This window comes from Euleptes europaea, chromosome 12, assembly GCF_029931775.1.
Source record: "Euleptes europaea isolate rEulEur1 chromosome 12, rEulEur1.hap1, whole genome shotgun sequence".
NCBI lineage: Eukaryota > Metazoa > Chordata > Lepidosauria > Squamata > Sphaerodactylidae > Euleptes > Euleptes europaea.
This window is the reverse complement of record NC_079323.1, coordinates 16,679,795-16,697,580: the sequence shown is the minus strand read 5'-3', so window position 1 is coordinate 16,697,580 and position 17,786 is coordinate 16,679,795.

Genomic DNA, 17,786 nt, shown 5'->3' with positions numbered 1-17,786 from the left:
TATATATTAGTGTCTTCAATTTGTAATCTTCCCTGGGCATTCCCTGTGAGGGGCCATGGTTCGGTGTTAGAGCATATGCTTGGCATGCAGAAGGTCCCAGGTTCAATCCCCGGCATCTCTGGTTAAAGGGACTAGGCAGGTAGGTTATGTGAAAGACCCCTGCCTGAGACCCTGGAGAGCCGCTGCCGGTCTGAGTAGACAATACTGACTTTGATGGACCAAGGGTCTGATTCGGTTTAAGGCAGCTTCATATGTTCATATGATCACTTCACAGAAGGGTGAGAAGTAAGTAACCGGTCATGTCTGGTGCTGGACTGAAAGTTCTCAGTGCCAAATCACATCAATAGATTTCTCGCCTAGGGGCAAATCATGGTGTACAACTACATATAACAGTCTCTCTTCTGGACAGCTTCAAAACAATTTCACTCTAAGCCTCTAAACCAATTTAAATAAAGGCAGACGAAATACTGAGAAATGGTGTAAACAGACAAAACCTCAGGAGACGTTCAGACAGAAGCTGTTACTCCGTCGCCATCTTGGTCCCCCACCCATCCCCATGGTGTACAACTGAAGCTGTTGGAACTGTGGCTTCTAGCAAATGTGAGTTGTGTTCCGCACGCAGCTGGCCTCGCCCTAGCGCACACAGTGTGCTGTGTGAGGAAAGAGGTTCGTAGCTGTCACTTTGGGCTGATTATTCGCACTGGGGGCTTGATGTGAGAATTATTTCTTTTCTAATTACATTCACTGTATGCAAATGAAGAGCATCAATTGCCGCGACCTGACAAAAATCTGACAACCCGTCCCCCCTTTATGATATATGTAGATTTCTCAAACCACGCTTTACATTTTTATGTTTTATTCTGCAATTGATGTTCTGTTTTTGTTTCACAAGGAGTAGGCAGAAGCAGAAGCCAAAACTCAGCCCTGGGCGACTCTGCCTTAATATGGATAGTTATATACCTAATGTTCTCCTACAATAATTCTCAATGGCTGTGGGGAACAACAGCAATAACTAACTCTGAGCTCCCTGCAATCCTGCTGACTGCCTTCAGGGACCTGGAGTACCTATCAAGTGACACGTAACCCTTTGGCCTTATCACATTATATACCGTGACAGGTCTGAAGCTGAATTACCTGACAACAAGCTCTTGGTTTTCAACATGCCCTTAAGGCTAACAGCACAACTCATCTCCTCATGTGTACGCAGTACTTGGCATGTACACAAGTTAAGCTTGCCGACCTCCAGGTGGGGCCTGGAGATCTCCCAGAATTACAGCTGATCTCCAGCATGTAGGGATCAGTTCCCTGGAGAAAATTGCCATGTTGACCAGTCACCAGAGCCCAACACAGTATGTACCAAATAATTTAAATATGATTAATTGTCTTCTTAGGAGCCCCGTGGCGCAGAGTGGTAAGCTGCAGTACTGCAGTCGAAAGCTCTGCTCACGACCTGAGTTCGATCCCAACGGAAGTTGGTTTCAGGTAGCCGGCTCATGGTTGACTCAGCCATCCATCCTTCCAAGGTCGGCAAAATGAGTACCCAGCTTGCTGGGGGTAAAGGGAAGATGGCTGGGGAAGACACTGGCAAACCACCCCCAAACAAAGTCTGCCTTGGAAATGTCGGGATGTGATGTCACCCCATTGATCAGGAATGACCCGGTGCTTGCACAGGGGACCTTTACCTTTTTTAAAAATTGTCTTCTTAATTACTATTTTCACAACAAAAGTCATAAACAGTGAGCCATCACACACTACAAAGGAAGCCTAAGATTTACTACCTGAGTTACAATGTGGTTTTACTACAGTCACTCAAAATTTAGCCACACACAAAGTTACCTGTTTGTCTTCATCTCTTAGTAAACAAGAAGACGAAGAAAAAGAAGATGAAGAAGAGTTGGTTTTTATACGCCAACTTTCTCTAACACTTAAGGAAGAATCAAACCAGCTTACAATCACAGACACCCTGTGAGGCAGGTAAGGCTGAGACAGCTCTAAGAGAGCTGTGACTAGCCCAAGGTCACCCAGCTGGCTTCATGTGGAGGAGTGGGGAAACCAACCCAGTTCACCTGATTAGTGTCCGCTGCTCATGTGGAGGAGTGGGGAATCAAACCCAGTTCTCCAGATTAGACTCCACTTCTCCAAACCACCGCTGTTAACCACTACACCACACCAGCTTACTTCACTTCTAGAGAAACAGAGTCTTGCTTGGGGGAGTGTAAAATGCCATCAAATCACAGCTGACTTATGGCAACTCAGTAGGGTTTTCAAGGCAAGAGACTAACAGAGATGGTTTGCCATTGCCTTCTGCTGCATAGCAACCCTGTTAGTCGGTGGTTCGCCAGGAACAACCCTGCTTAGCTTCTGAGATCTGATGAGATCAGGCTAGCCTGGGTCATCCAGGTCAGGGTGGAGTTCTGCTTAAGCAGAGCAAAAATCAGTTCAGTCTCAAATCTGAAATTTCAGGGCAATCCAAAATAATATGACCTGTAAAGTCAATTCAGTTAGTACCACATCCACAGTAACTATTAGAGTATGGAATACAATTAAACTTTCCTAACAGCACTGCTGATGGCAAGGCATTTAAATGCACACGCCCCTCTATACTTTGGAAGAGATAATTCAAACAGGTCGTTTGGCATTTTTATCATGGGAAGAATACCAGCCAAAAAAGATGAACATACTCTGTGAGCTCTAAGCAGTATACTCTTATAATTAAGATCCCTCAAACGTCTTTTAATTGACTAACTCAATTCACAACTATGCACAGTTTCTATCATATTGTTGGTGATGCCTGAACATAATAATTTGAATTTCAAATATTTGTCCCAATCATTCGTATGATGATCCAGCATAACTAATCCAAGAAGACCTGATTCTAAATTCAATTTCAACACGCTCATTTTCAAATTAAACACTCTCCACCAAGCCTGTGCTTCAAAAGACATCTCCCCAATCTCAACTCCCAAAGCTCTTCCTGCCACACCTCTTGGAGTTCCCAGGATAGTGGGTAAAAATCTTAGCAATGATCCACCAATATTATCCTTTACCACAGTAATTAATTGGTTGAAGCCAATTAAAGTACTTTAACCAGCTGACAGCTCTATTTCTAATTGTGATGAGGTTTCATTGCCGCTGAGGGTAGTTCAGCAGTGGAATCAACTGCCTAGGGAGGTGGTGAGCTCCCCGTCACGGGCATCCTTCAAGCAGCTGCTGGACCAACACTTGTCAGGGATGCTCAAGGCTGATCCTGCATTAAGCAGGAGGTTGTACTTGATGGCCTGTATGGCCCCTTCCAACTCTATGACCAGGAAGGCGCTGTTAACCATTGTTATTAAGGGCCAAACTAGACTTTGTTTTAAAGAGTTGGTTCTGGGTTCCCCAGACTAGGATTGCCAGCTCCGGGTTGGGAAATACCTGGAGATTTTTGGGGTGGAGCCTGAGGAAGGTGTGGTTTGGGGAAAGGAGAGACTTCATTGCCATAGGGTCCAATTGCCAAAGCGGCCATTTTCTCCAGTGGAACTGATCTCTATCGGCTGGAGATCAGTTGTAGTAGCGGTCCAACCTCCAGCTACTACCTGGAGGTTGGCAACCCTACCCCAGACCCAGATGGGGATTAGATGGCCTGTATGGCCCCATCCAACTCTATGATTCTATGACCAGGAAGGTGCTGTTAGCCACTGTTATTAAGGGCCAAACTAGACTTTCTTGTTTTAAAGAGTTGGCTCTGGGTTCCCCAGAGCCAGCTCAGGTTCCTTTCAGCCACAGAGCAGCTGTGGGCAATGGCTATTTAAAAATAAAGCAGAGCTTGTTTGTACTTGGAATGCCACTGTGGGGGGAAGAAGAGCTCCAGCATCCCCCCCCCACTATTTTCCTATGCTGAAACGTTTTTGCTGCTCTGTAGGGAGTATTCTTTATACATGGAGCAGCGAATACAGGGAAATAACTCCCCCATGCTGTTTTGGCACATAAAATGTTGGGGAGGGGCATGCAGGTGCCCCTCCTCCCCCTGCAACGGCATTCCAAGCCCAAATAAATAAGCTCTGCTTTGTGTTTTTTAAGGGGAGGTGCTGTGGCTCAGTGGTAGAGCATCTGCTTGGCATGCAGAAGGTCACAGGTTCAATCCCTGGCATCTCCAGTTAAAGGGACTAGGCAAGGAGGTGATGTGAAAGACCTCTGCCTGAGACCCTGGAGAGCTGCTGCTGGTCTGAGTAGACAATACTGACTTTGATGGACCAAGAGTCTGATTCAGTATAAGGCAGATTCCTGTGTTCATGTGCTCAAGTAGCTGTTCCCTGAACCAGAGAACCTTTAAATAGTGGAATGTGTACTTTGGCCCTAACCAGCAGCATCCACACCATGAGACTAGAAGTCATTACCATGCTTCCCATCACCTTGATGACTATTATGCAAATCTGGTTCTAGCTCAGCTGCACAGCCTAGACAAATATTTATCATGCTTCAAGCCTTCCTTTGCGAATGATGAAACAGAAGGTACGACCCATCCAGTCGTTTATCATGATCTGTTAGATTCACTTGCAGCAGTGACATAGGGGAACATCTGGTCCTGCTGCGGTTTGTTGCAATCTTCCCTTGTTGTTCTATAATAAGGAAAGGTGACAATTGTATGGTGTCGTTTTGTGCTAATAATCTTGGAGCTAATGACTACCACATTACGGGGAAACTGTGAGATTGTAACTCCTTCGGCATGAAAATGCTGCATCACACACTGCACTGAAATCAACATCGATTGTGGCGTCCGTCTTGAGTGCCTTGAAGAACCACTTAGCTCATTAAACTTGTCCACTACGGAAGCAGACTCTGAAGCAATGGAATTCTTTCAATCATACCTTGTATTTAATGTTTAAAAAGAGCCCCGTGGCGCAGAGTGGTAAGCTGCAGTACTGCAGTCAAAAGCTCTGCTCATGACCTGAGTTCAATCCCGCCGGAAGTTGATTTCAGGTAGCCAGCTCAAGGTTGACTCAGCCTTCCATCCAGCCAAGGTCAGTAAAATGAGCACCAAGCTTGCTGGAGGTAAAATGTAGATGACTGGGGAAGGCACTGGCAAACCACCCCGTAAACATAGACTGCCTAGTAAATGTCAGAATGTGTCGTCACCTCATGGGTCAGGAATGACCCAGTGCTTGCACAGAGGACTACCTTTACCTTTTTATTTGATGTTAAAGACATGTGACATCACTGACTCAAATGACACCGACCAGGCTAGAAGCTGGTGAGAGCTTGTCAAAAAACTCATTCAGAAAATCTGATACCTCAGTCCTCAAAACTGGTGTTTCCTTCAAGTCAATAAGGCTTGAAGACCTTCCCACCTGTATATTGCCATTTTTAACCATCTGCATAGGAAAACGAAACAAAAGACTAACCTGAGGTTATTGTACTTTGGTCACATTATGAGAAGACAAGACTCACTGGAAAAGACAATAATGGTAGGAAAAGCTGAAGGCAGCAGGAAAAGAGGAAGACCCAACATGAGGTGGATTGACTCTGTAAAGGTAACCACGGCCCTCAGTTTACAAAATCTGAGCAAGGCTGCGATAGGATGCTTTGGAAGACATTGATTCATAGGGTCGCCATGAGTTGGAAGCGACTTGACCGCACTTAACACAAACACACAATGTCTGAAATTTGCACGTTTCAGGGAGAGAAGAAGAGTTGGTTTTTATATGCCAACTTTCTCTACCACTTAAGGGAGACTCAAACCAGCTTACAATCACCTTCCCTTCCCCTCCTCACAACAGAGACCCTGTGAGGTAGGTGGGGCTGAGAGAGCTCTAAGAGAGCTGTGACTAGCCCAAAGTCACCCAGCTGGCTTCATGTGTAGGAGAGGGGAAACTAATCCAGTACATTGACTCAGCCACTCCTTTGTATAAGAAAAAGGTAATGTGTGAATCAGCTGAGATTGATCTATCTATCCATCTACACCCACACATACTTTTAAACAAAGATTTAATATGGCATACCGTCTTTTAGTACTAGAACAGAGAACTTCATCAGGTAAGACTTTTCGTACCCCTATTTCTCAATTAGTAGTGGCATGAGGGCCTGTTCTATACTGACTGAACTTTCTGGATGGTGTGACAGGAAGACCTGGGTGGGACAAGGACCATAGGGGCTGTGCCCTCAATGCCAGCCCAGAGCAGCAAGGTTCAGGGTCACAAGCACAGGAAATCTGGCCTGACATGAGTTCAGTTGAGTGAGGCGGGGCCATCAGTGGCCCTGGGTGGAGAAGGCATACCTTTAGGCATGAGAGGGCCTGACTGGTAGGGATGCCAGTTCCGGGTTGGGATATACCTGGAGATTTTGGGGGCAGAGACTGAGGGGGGGTTGTGGGGGAGGGACTTCAATGCCATAGAGTCCAATTGCCAAAGCGGCCATTTTCTCCAGGTGAACTGATCTTTGATGGCTGGAGATCAGTTGTAATAGCAGGAGATCTCCAGCTAGTACTTGGAGGTTGGCAACTCTAGCCCTAACGGTAATGTCACCACTGCTGCTGCTCCCAGGCCTGTGTTCTCTGTGCTGCTGCTGCTTTGGGTTGTCAGCTCTAGGTTGAGAAATACCTGGAGATTTTTGGGGCTGAGACTGAGGAGGGTGGGGTTTGGGGAGGGGAGGAACTTCAATGCCATAGAGTCCAATTGTCAAAACAGCCATTTTCTCCAGGTGAACTGATCTCTATCGGCTGGAGATCAGTTGTAATAGCGGGAGATCTCCAGCCACCACCTGGAGGTTGGCAACCCTACTCTAATCTGGAGAACCGGGTTTGATTCCCCACTCCTCCACATGAGCGGCGGAGGCTAATCTGATGAACCAGGTTGGTTTCCCCACTCCTACACATGAAGCCAGCTGGGTGACCTTGGGCTAGTCTCAGTTCTCTCTCAACTCTCTCAGCTCCACCTACCTCACAGGGTGTCTGTTGTGGGGAGGGGAAAGGAAGGTGATTGTAAGCCGGTTTGATTCTTCCTTAAGTGGTAGAGAAAGTCGGAAGTAGTACTTCGGAATATAAAAACCAACTCTTCTTCTTCTTGTACTGCAGAGTGTTCCCGGTCCAGGCCATTCATTGGGGGAATCGCTGCATGATATTTAAGTCTGATCTTCCCTAAGCGAAGGTCAGAACTGATTTGAGATAGCTGCAGAGGGATATTTCATTTGTAACAAGAAGTGAATTTAAAATAACCTAAAGAGGTTGGTGAGCAAGATTTTTTGATGAAGCTCACATACAAATGAAGTTAAAGAAGCCCTGGATCCCCTGGGATGAATTTAATATGTAAAAAAAAAAAAATCAAGGTGCCCTTAGTCTAATATAAACCAGTAAGAGAAAAATAATAATTCCAAACAAGATGAATCTTGTAAAACACTGTTTCATTCATTTGGGAACGTCTTACCATTTTGGTGCGTGTCACTGCTTTCCTTTGTCATAGAAAATTTACAGCCTAAATTGAATCAGAGCATATGGGTTGGTTCTTAACAACCTACATAAATCAGGTAAATTAACACTTTTTGGGCCTTTTTTTTCATTCTCAAAAGCTCTTGAGATCAATTGGTGCCGTCTGCAGCTGGAAAAGAAATGCTGTTGCTTGGGCTTCCCTACGTGTGTCGGTTGAACAAACCTGGCAGATCCTGGTGCGAAGATTGTGTCTAAGGATCAGCTAGATAGGAGGCTCATCCCATGGAATACCGCCAAAAAGCCACAACTGCAGGGGTGTCGCCTGTCGGCCTTACAGATCTCTCCAGGACTTCACATATAGTCCCTGAGCCCCCCAGGCTCAAGGGAAACACTTTTTGTTACACACCTCAGCCTCATTTCTAAGAACTCTTTGCCCACAGCTCTGAGACTGGACCAGGAATGAGGTTACCATATTGGGGTGACGCTCTAAGATTCACCTGAAACTCTATGGTTTCTGGTTGGAGCAATGCCAGTCATCAGGACTGTTTCCCCTTCTCATGTCTACTTGAGAGTGGATGCCAGCCAAAGTAGATAGTACTGACCTTGACAGACCAATGGTCTGACTCTGCACATGAACACACGAAGCTGCCTTGTACTGTGTCATCTGTGTTGGTCCACCCATGTATGACAGATGTGTAGGAACAAGATTACTATAATCTCTATGCCAGCAGAGCCAGTGGGTGTTTCACCCCACCTGGAGTTCTGATTTGCTATCTATCTATCTATCTATCTATCTATCTATCTATCTATCTATCTATCTATCTATCTTTAACCTACCTACCTATCTGAAGGTCTGTCCGTCTGTAATCATATATTCTAATAGCGAAGTTGGCCAAAACCGAGGATACTCAAATCCAGTGACTGGAGCCATGAACAGACAAGACATATCTTTCTACAAACCGAAAAACACCTGAGGTTTGCAGAAAACAACCAAAATGATAAAAGGAGCGCCTGTACCTTTAAGAAACGGAAGCCCTCAGTGGCAGCTGCTAGGCAACCGCAACATTCTAGGATTGATTTATCTCAGTAAAAAAATGGGAGGGGCAGAGACTTTTCCAAGGCTGTTCTCACCTTTGAGGGAGTCTGAGGAGAACAGGGTTTGGGGAGGGGAGAGGCCTCAGCCAGATATATGGCCATAGAGTAGGGTTGCCAGGTCCCTCTTCGCCACTGGTGGGAGATTTTTGGGGTGGAACCTGAGGAGGGTGAGGTTTGGGGAAGGGAGGTTGCTTCCCTCCCCAAAGCTCATCCCCCCAAGGCTCTACCTCCAAATCTCCAGGAATTTTCCCTAAGGGGGACTGATCTCTGTATTTGGGAGATCTGTTTTGATTCCAGGAGATTCCCAGGCCCCACCTCAATGTTGGCAAACCTAGAAGGAGAGAAAGGTCTAAAACGCGTGGTCACTTAGCACAGTTCCAGCCCAGTTCCATCCCCGTTCCACCCAGGATCAAATGAACCCACATTACCTGGAATGAGCCGGGACTAAAATATGTGCAAATGGATCCATGTAAACAGAAAATACGGGTTCCTGCTGAGTACACCCTCCCCCCCCCAGCTCCTGGTGATTGGTCCTTTCGAATTGACTAATGGAGGCTTCCCCCACTCTTGTAATTTTAAAAGCATTTTAAGAACTAAAAAAAACAAAAAACGGAGCTACCTGAAAGAAGGGGGGGGGATCCAAGCCTCGTTTTAAAAGAGACTTTCTTTTTCTCAGAAAAAACCTCCCAAGTAGCAGCAGGCAGGAAGCATTTGAATCCCTGCCTCTTCACAAACTGCCTCGTGATTGGCTGTGAGTGATGCCAACCATCTGTGTTCCCCCTATTTCTGTTTCTGTTTCTCCCAGAAGAGGAATGGGAAAAGGCAGGTTCATTTTGCTTCGATGCAGGGCTGAAAGAAGCGTAAATAAGGTTTATTTGATCCTGGGTGAAACTGGGCTGGAACGGGGCTGGAACTGGGCTAACTGACCATGCGTTTTAGACCAAAGAAGCAAGAAAAAAGAGACACTATGGGGGCTTTCAGGAAAGGGAAAGAGGAAATAGTGAGAGAGGAGGAAATGAGATGCCTCCCACAAGTCCTCACAGGTTTCCGCTTGTGTATACGTATTGCCGTCAAGTCACAGCCAGCTTCTGGTGACCCCATAGGGTTTTCAAGGCAAGAGCCATTCAGAGTTGGTTTGCCAGTGCCTAGCTCTGTGACATGATTCTGATATTCTTTGGTTCTCTTCCATCCAAATACTAACCAGGGCCGGCCCTGCTTAGCTTCCGAGATCTGACGAGATCAGTAGGGTTGCCAGGTCCCTCTTTACCACTGGCTGCAGATTTTTGGGACGGAGCCTGAGGAGGGCAGGGTTTGGAAAGGGGAGGGACTTCAATGCCATAGAGTCCAATTGCCAAAGTGGCCATTTTCTCCAGAGTAGCTGATCTCTATCCGCTAGAGATCAGTTGTAATAGCAGGAGATCTCAAGCTAGTTCCTGGAGGTTTGGAGAATATAAGCTTGGACCGCAAACAATTAGTTAGTCAACCCTATGCAGCCACTATGGCAAGAAATATTTATGTAAAAACACCAAAAATAAATCCATACCATATATAACCATTCATATGATATATTGTTGCTTCACATAAGTATATTATCATATAAATAAGTTTCATATACACTTTTGCAGCAAGAAATAAATAAATACTTGTTACTTCACAAGTTCATGTAAATAGTTCTTTTCTTTGTAACTATGATGCAGCCAAAATCAAGACAGGTATCCGGTAAGAATGTCCTGTTTCAAAATTAATTTTTTCTTCAGTTGATATAAGTTCTCAAGCTAGTTCCTGGAGGTTGGCAACCCTAGAGATTGGGCTAGCCTGGGCTATTCAGGTCAGAGCTTTGCTTAACCTAAGAATTTTTGTTTTAAAACAGGCTTTTCTTTTAAAGAATGAACTTGTGTATTTAGAATAAGAAAAACTCTGGTTAAACAAGTAGTAATGAAGGCTTGGAAAACTCCAACCCCAGCCCGATTCACTCAACAGCCAAGCAATATTCTCTTGGGCAGTTTTGCCTTCTATCCTGGCTGTTATCCAGTCATTCAAGCCGTGAGCATCACAAGGTTTTGAAAAGGAGTTAAGAAAGGACTTAGGAAACTCTTACTTATTTAGTAGAAATGCTGCCCTGCCTTTCCTAGAAGCTCAAGGCAGCTTTTCATAAAAGTTATACTAAATACCAATAAAGTCATACATTTTTTTAAAAAAAAATTAACACTTGAAACAAAACTCAGAATCAAAGGGTTGGATGCTGTGGAAATCTTCTCTGATGAAAGAGAAGTGGGCCTTCCTCACCTCTCTCCTCCTCCCACCGCAGTCCCCATGCCCCCCATACAAATATTGCTCCTGGGGGTGGGGTCAAGGGACCCCAGGAACAGTATGCCTGGGAGTTGTAAATCTGTAAAGGGAGGGGAAATCAACAAAATAAATCAGTGTTGTAACTGTTAGTGACATGACTCAGCTGGCCCTGATTCCAGTGTAAATTGTGGTGTGAGCACATGGAAAACATATAGGGTTGCCAGGTCCTTCTTTGCCACCGGCAGGAGGTTTTTGGGGTGGAGCCTGAGGAGGGTGGGGTTTGGGGAGGAGAGGGACTTCAATGCCATAGAGTCCAATGGCCAATGGTCAGCAACCCTATTTCCAGACCCCACTTGGAGGCTGGCAACCCTACAATGAAGTGACTTAAAATGAGTCAACAAGGCCCCAGATAATCAGAGGGCTATTTTCCATCAGATAGTGCCTTAAAAAATGTTTCACCCAATTCATTTCACAGTGGGACAATCACAACTGCAGATGAGTATTCATTTTTTACAAAGCTAAGAGCAGGAGCTAATTGCAAAACCAACATTCCTGTATAATAAAGAGTTAGGGTTAATTCACTTTATAAGGCCTCTAGGCTTTAGACTCAGAAAATCCTCCAGTTGTTTTCCTTCGGTAAAGCCCGTCCTTACAGGAAACAGAGTTCTAGGTAATGTGAAGCCAATTGTTTTCCTTTCCTAAGAAAGTTTATCCAAGGCAAGAAGTGGAAGGTGGTAGTTTCGTACAAGACACCTCGCACACTCACACTCACACATACAATCGCCGTCTGTTTCCTGTCTTGTTATTGTGTTCGACGTTCCTAGAAAGTTGGCTGTTACTCCTCGTGCCTCATCTGTTGCGTAAAGGAACAAACATTTTTAAAATACCTCTCAATTTCCAAACAGATTATATGCAGGCAGGGGTTGTGTGTGCTTCTTAGATTAATCCTGTATGAGAGAGATTTTATTAGGGCTACATCAAAACAGGAGGGTTTGGCTGTGATTTTTTTTTTTAATCCCCTTTCCAGTAGATTTTGGGGGATACTTTTGTTATATTTTGCATAGGAGCTCTGCAGAAAGACACACACACATATTCAGGCTGTCTCTATATAAATACCATATGCTCTGTATTCAGGTGCAGCTCTGAATGAGTTTCTTGGCAGTCTCAATCAGCTGTGCCTTCAGTGCCTTTTCTTCTTTGAAACCCTCTTTCTTCTTCTTAGTTTCAGGTGGGTAGCCATGCGAGTCTGTCCTGGTAGAACAAAATTTGAGGCCAGCAGCACTTTGAAGACCAACAATATTGCCCAGGGTATAAGCTTTGAAAAATTGCCAGCTCCAGGTTAGGAAATATCTGGAGATTTGGGGGTGGAGCCTGAAGAGGGTGGGGTTTGGGGAGGGGAGGATCTTCAACAGTGTAGAATGCCATAGAGGCCACCTTCCAAAGTGGCTATTTTCTCCAGGTGAACTGATCTCTGTCACCTGGAGATCAGTTGTGATCCCAGGAGATCTCTAGCCACCACCTGGAGGGTGGCAACCCTTGAAGATGAAGAAGAGTTGGCTTTTATATGCCTTTGTGATGTAGGTGGGGCAGAGAGAGCTCTAAGAGAGCTGTGACTAGCCCAAGGTCACCCAGCGGGCTTTATGTGGAGAAGTAGGCAAACCATCCCAGTTCACCAGTTTAGAGTCTACTGCCCATGTGGAGGAGTGGGGAATCAAACCCAGTTCTCCAGATTAGAGTCCACCACTTTCAACCACTATACCATACTGGCTAAAGCTTTGGTATCTGACTAGCGAGCTATGGCTTCTGAAAGCATATATGGCTTCTGAAAAAAGCTAGTCATGGGGATAGCACCTATGCTTCCTCTATGCTTGGATTCCATGCTCATGAGCCTGGCTATTGCATGTGGGCATAGTGTGGGACCAGCCTGCTGCCTCTCTGCATGTCTTGATTTCAACGTGCATAATGCTGTGTGTAGAGGACTACAGTGAATGGTAAAAATGGTCCAGGAGCAAGCCAAGCCTTGTGACCCTTGTAGTGGCATACGCCAGCACTTCGGGTGTCACTCTGCTCAGTGGTGCAAACAATGAAAGGAGGGGCCATGGCTCACCAAATGTCTCCTCTCTCCGAGCTGCCAGTTTTCAGGAGAAAGTGACAACTGGCGAACTGACAACAAATACCACGGCCAAAGAAGGGTCTGAGACATGGGGCCCCAAGGCTCTGGCAGAGTTGCTAGAGCTCGATTATGCTTGCTCTCAGCCACTTATGGTCGTGGACTACCAGGAAATTTATCTGTCAGTTAAATAGCCAGTGCCCACCCTGACAGTGGCATAGCTTGCCAGGCTAAATGCACTACCCTCCGCCTTGCTATAGGAAAGATCGAATAAAATCCCATTGGTCGACAGAGTTTGCCCCTGCGGGAATGGTGAAACTGAATCCCTTGTGCATGGTCTTTTTCAGTTGTTGCTTTTATGCTTGTCACCAATCTCAGTTCATTGACCCACTCTTCGTAAACAGGGAATGACTCTCTGGTGAAATAAGGGCATTCTATCTTATGACCACACAAAACCCAAAAATAATTTAATCAGTGGCAAGGTTCTTACAGCTAGCAATCAGGTATCGTGAATGGTGTGTAGCTTTCCTTAATGGCTGATTTGGGATGGTCTTATCCAATTTTATTTATTTGTACTTGGTTTTATCCAAATGTATGTTCTTCTTTATATCCCAATAAAGGCTTGTGTTGTGTTGTGTCTGCATAGCAATGCAGAGCATTTCTGGAACTTGTTCTCAAAACAAGTCCCATTACAATGATGTGCAGAAGGCCCCACCCAAACCTAGGGTTGCCGGATCCCCTCAGCCACAGGCGGGGTATGGGGGTTGGCTTACCAGATCCAGGTTGGGAAACTCCTGGAGATTTGGGGGTGGAGCCTGTTTACCTCAGTGGGGTACAATGCTATAGAGTCCACCCTCCAAAGCATCCATTCGCTCCAGGGGAAACTGATCTCTGTAGTTTGGAGGGGCCGTGGCTCAGTGGTAGAGCATCTGCTTGGCATGCAGATGGTCCCAGGTTCAATCCCCGGCATCTCCAGTTAAAGAGACTAGGCAAGTAGGTGATGTGAAAGACCTCTGCCTGAGACCCTGGAGAGCCGCTGCCAGTCTGAGTAGACAATACTGACTTTGATGGGCCGAGGGTCTGATTCAATATAAGGCAGCTTCGTGTGTGTTCATGTGAGATGAGCTGTAATTCCGGGGGATCCCTAGGTCCCACCTGGTGGCTGGCATCCCTACACACTATTTTTCAATTTTGCGAGAGAGTTCGCAGTGTGTGATTATTTTTTTGTTCTCAGCGTGTGATTATTTTTTGTCCTCCGCAGTACAACCGAAAGGACATTTTGCAGATTAAGATTTACTTCATCTCCTCCCGATAGCTTGTACTGTCAAGTCTGTGCTTTAGCCATTACCACACTGAGAATATTTTTCTGTCGATCATTATGTTAAGCTGCTGCCGGCCCAGGCATCACTGAGTCACGGCTGCTGAATGCAGAATGTTGTGAGGATGCCATTTGGTTAGGTCCTCTTTTTAAAATAAGCGCTGCCATCGGCAGCTACATTTACAGCATCTCATAATGTGAAAGCACAATGAAAGGGTGAAATAAATAGACCGAGCTTTGCGAGAGTACCATCATTACAATGCGATATGTTGAAACGTCGCATTTTTCTAGCGGAAGGGAATCAGTTGACCATTTCAGCCGAGCTAATGGCTGTTTTCAATGTCTTGTTTACCCGCAAGGATCGGTCGGCTTAGGTACAATTGTGTGTAATATTGCAAATATTTAAATGAGGCAAATGGATTAGCCAGTCCTGGAAAGAAACAGGACAGAAAAGCCTGGAGTCCCAGGTAGTGAGTTTTATAGCCGATGTAAAGTATGACAACTCATTGTACACAAGCATTTTAGAAAGCAAAGCCGATACAATAAAGTCATATGAACGCACAAAACCCTGCTTGTGCTGGAGATGGTACTACCCTCACCACAGACCTAATACAGATTTAAACCAGTCTAACAGAAATTCAAATAGTCTGGTGACCAGTTATCTACCACGATCTTTATTATGAAAATATCAAAACATAACAATTACATACTTGGTGGTGGTGGAAAGTTATGGGGGCGACCCCTTCCAGACTCCATAAGTCGGGACCCCCTGACCCAAACTTGGGGGTTCTTGCAAGGAGAGTCCCTTCTAGCAACCCTGAAAATTTGGGGCCTCTACCTGTAAAAATGCCCTGCAGGAGCCGTGAAAAGCTGCGAAATGCATTTAATGTGTTTAAATGGCCGAATTATTCAGGACTCCCGAATTTAAAGCCGAATTACCCCATATACCGGTATAGGGGAATTCAGCGTTCGGGTTTTCCCAAATAAAAAAAAAAAAGGCCATTTAAACCCAAAACCGAATTAAACCGATTTTTTTTGTTTTCAACAGCCCTAGGTGGTTTGCCATTGTCTGCCTCTGCATAGCAACCCTGGACTTCCTTGCCCATCTCCCACCCAACTACTAACCAGAGCTGGCCCTGCCTAGCTTCCGGCATCTGACGAGATCTGGCCCATCCAGGACAGTTAGGGTTGCTAGGTCCCTCTTCGCCACTGGTGGGAGGTTTCTAGGGCAGAGCCTGAGGAGGATGGGGTTTGGGAGGAGAGGGACATAAATGCCATAGACTCCAATTGCCAAAGAAGATCTCCAGCTAGTACCTGGAGGTTGGCAACTCTATGTGTCAGTGAAGACCTGCATTGTCCCACAGTCGATTACCAAGGCTGCTGTCCTGAAGCTGCCGCTGCTTGCTGTGAATTTAGAGACTGCCGAGAGGCCAGCAGCTGGCTGGTCAAGGGCCTCCAGTACAGGGGCCTCCAGCTGTGGTCTGAAAAAACACGGAACAATATGAAAAGGAAACAGGAAAGCAACAGCTGGTAAATGGTACTGTGTGTAACAGAGGGGGAGGGGAACCACTATACTTGAGAAGCTGAACTGCAGCAAAACCCAGTGTGGAAAAGCCCTGTAAGACAGATGATAAACATCGTTATAAGATTGGATTGCAAAGTTAGAAAACAAGGCTATAAAAACAAGAAATGCATACAATAAGCAGTGCTGTAAGCTACAGCCCTGGTGCCTTCAAAAAGCATCCTCCTGAACAATTCCAATTTTACGATCGCCATCTTCCCTTTATAAAAATGCCCCCCTGAACAATTCCAATTTACCTGTTCTACCGAATGACCAAAGGAGCCTTCCCGACCTGTTCAGGTGGGCCATTCCACAAAGCAGGAGCCACAATAGCAAACACTTGTGTATGGCCAGCCACTAATCTTGCCCATTTCCAGGAGGGCACCTTCATCAGACTTGGCTCACATGAGCACAGCTGTTGCAGTGGGGCTAGGGTTGCCAGCCTCCAGGCACTAGCTGTAGATCTCCTGCTATTACAACTGATCTCCAGCCGATCGAGATCAGTTCACCGGGAGAAAATGGCTGCTTTGGCAATTGGAATCTATAGTATTGAAGTCCCTCCCCTCCCCAAACCCCACCCTCCTCAGGATCTACCCCAAATACCTCCTGCTGGTGGTGAAGAGGGACCTGGCAACCCTAAGTGGGGCAGATCAGGAGGGGCACTCCTTTATATATGCATGTCCTCGTGCATGAAACTCTTAGTGGGTATTCAATACATTAAAATGAACCTGGAAACTACTTGGTATCCAATGAAGTGACTACAGAATGGGCATAATAGTCATACTTCAATGATAACTGAGCTGTGGCGTTCTGTACCAGTTGGAGTTTCAGGGTAGTCTTTGAGGGTAGACCCATGTATAGTACAATACAGTAGTCTATCCTCGAGGTGGCTGCGGCATGGATCCATAAATCTTAGGTTCATAAATCTTGGTCACTATTGCCCATGCATAAAAAAGCACAAATATTTTCAAGGTTTAATGTTAGCTCCTCAGCATTTGTATCTGTAAAAGGACTTGTAATCACCTTCTTGAGTTATCTGTTCTGCATTCACATGATTCATGGGGGCTTGGGGCAGGTTTGTGTTCTGAACAGTGTTGACCCTGTTCCCTGGGCCCTCTCGAACTGTCTCCTAGGTCTGTTCTCTGGGCCCTTTCTCTGGGTTCTGGGCTCATGTACAAGTGCAAGACTTTTCATCTGTGAAATGCTGGAGAGTATCCACTAAGATTAAAATAGGAAAATGCTAATGTAATTAGTTTCTTTTGGAACAGCTCGGTCTAATACAAGAAAACCTTTATCTTAGGATACAGTTACATTTCTGTGCATAGCGGTTAATCTAAGAAGAAAGCGGTAGGTTCATAAATTAAGTCCACACTACTTTTTCTTGCCATTCACTGAAAGGGGCGGGGGAACCTGTAGGTTAGAGCGGTCTTTTTCATGTCTGTGCAGCATTTGTCAAGCTAGAGACCAAAGATGATTACAACACAATTTGACTTGCTGGTTTTTTTCCCTCCACTTTATAAGTATTGACCTGAAAGAAAATAATGTTACAGAGAAGTGCTTGGGAGCCTGCTTTTGTTAAGAGGTAAGCACAAAGAAATTTTACTTGGGTTAATATTTTTAATTTGTTCCTGCATTATAATATTACATGGGGGGAACTGCAAAGACTTGTGGGGCAGAACATCTCCTTCCCCCCTCCCTCCCTTTTCCTACTCCCTAAGAGCCCCCATTGCCTCTCCCCTTTTCCTGCTTCCTTCTCTCCGTCCCACTGAGTTACCAACCTCCAGGTACTACCTGGAGATCTCCTGCTAGTACAACTGATCTCCAGCCGATAGAGATCAGTTTACTTGGACAAAATGGCCGCTTTGGCAATTGGACTGTATGGCATTGAAGTCCCTCTCCTCTCCAAACCCTGCCCTCCTCAGGCTCCGCCCCCAAAAACCTCCTGCCGGTGACGAAGAGGGACCTGGCATCCCTACTTCCCACCCACCAGCCAATCTACCTTTATCTACCTCCC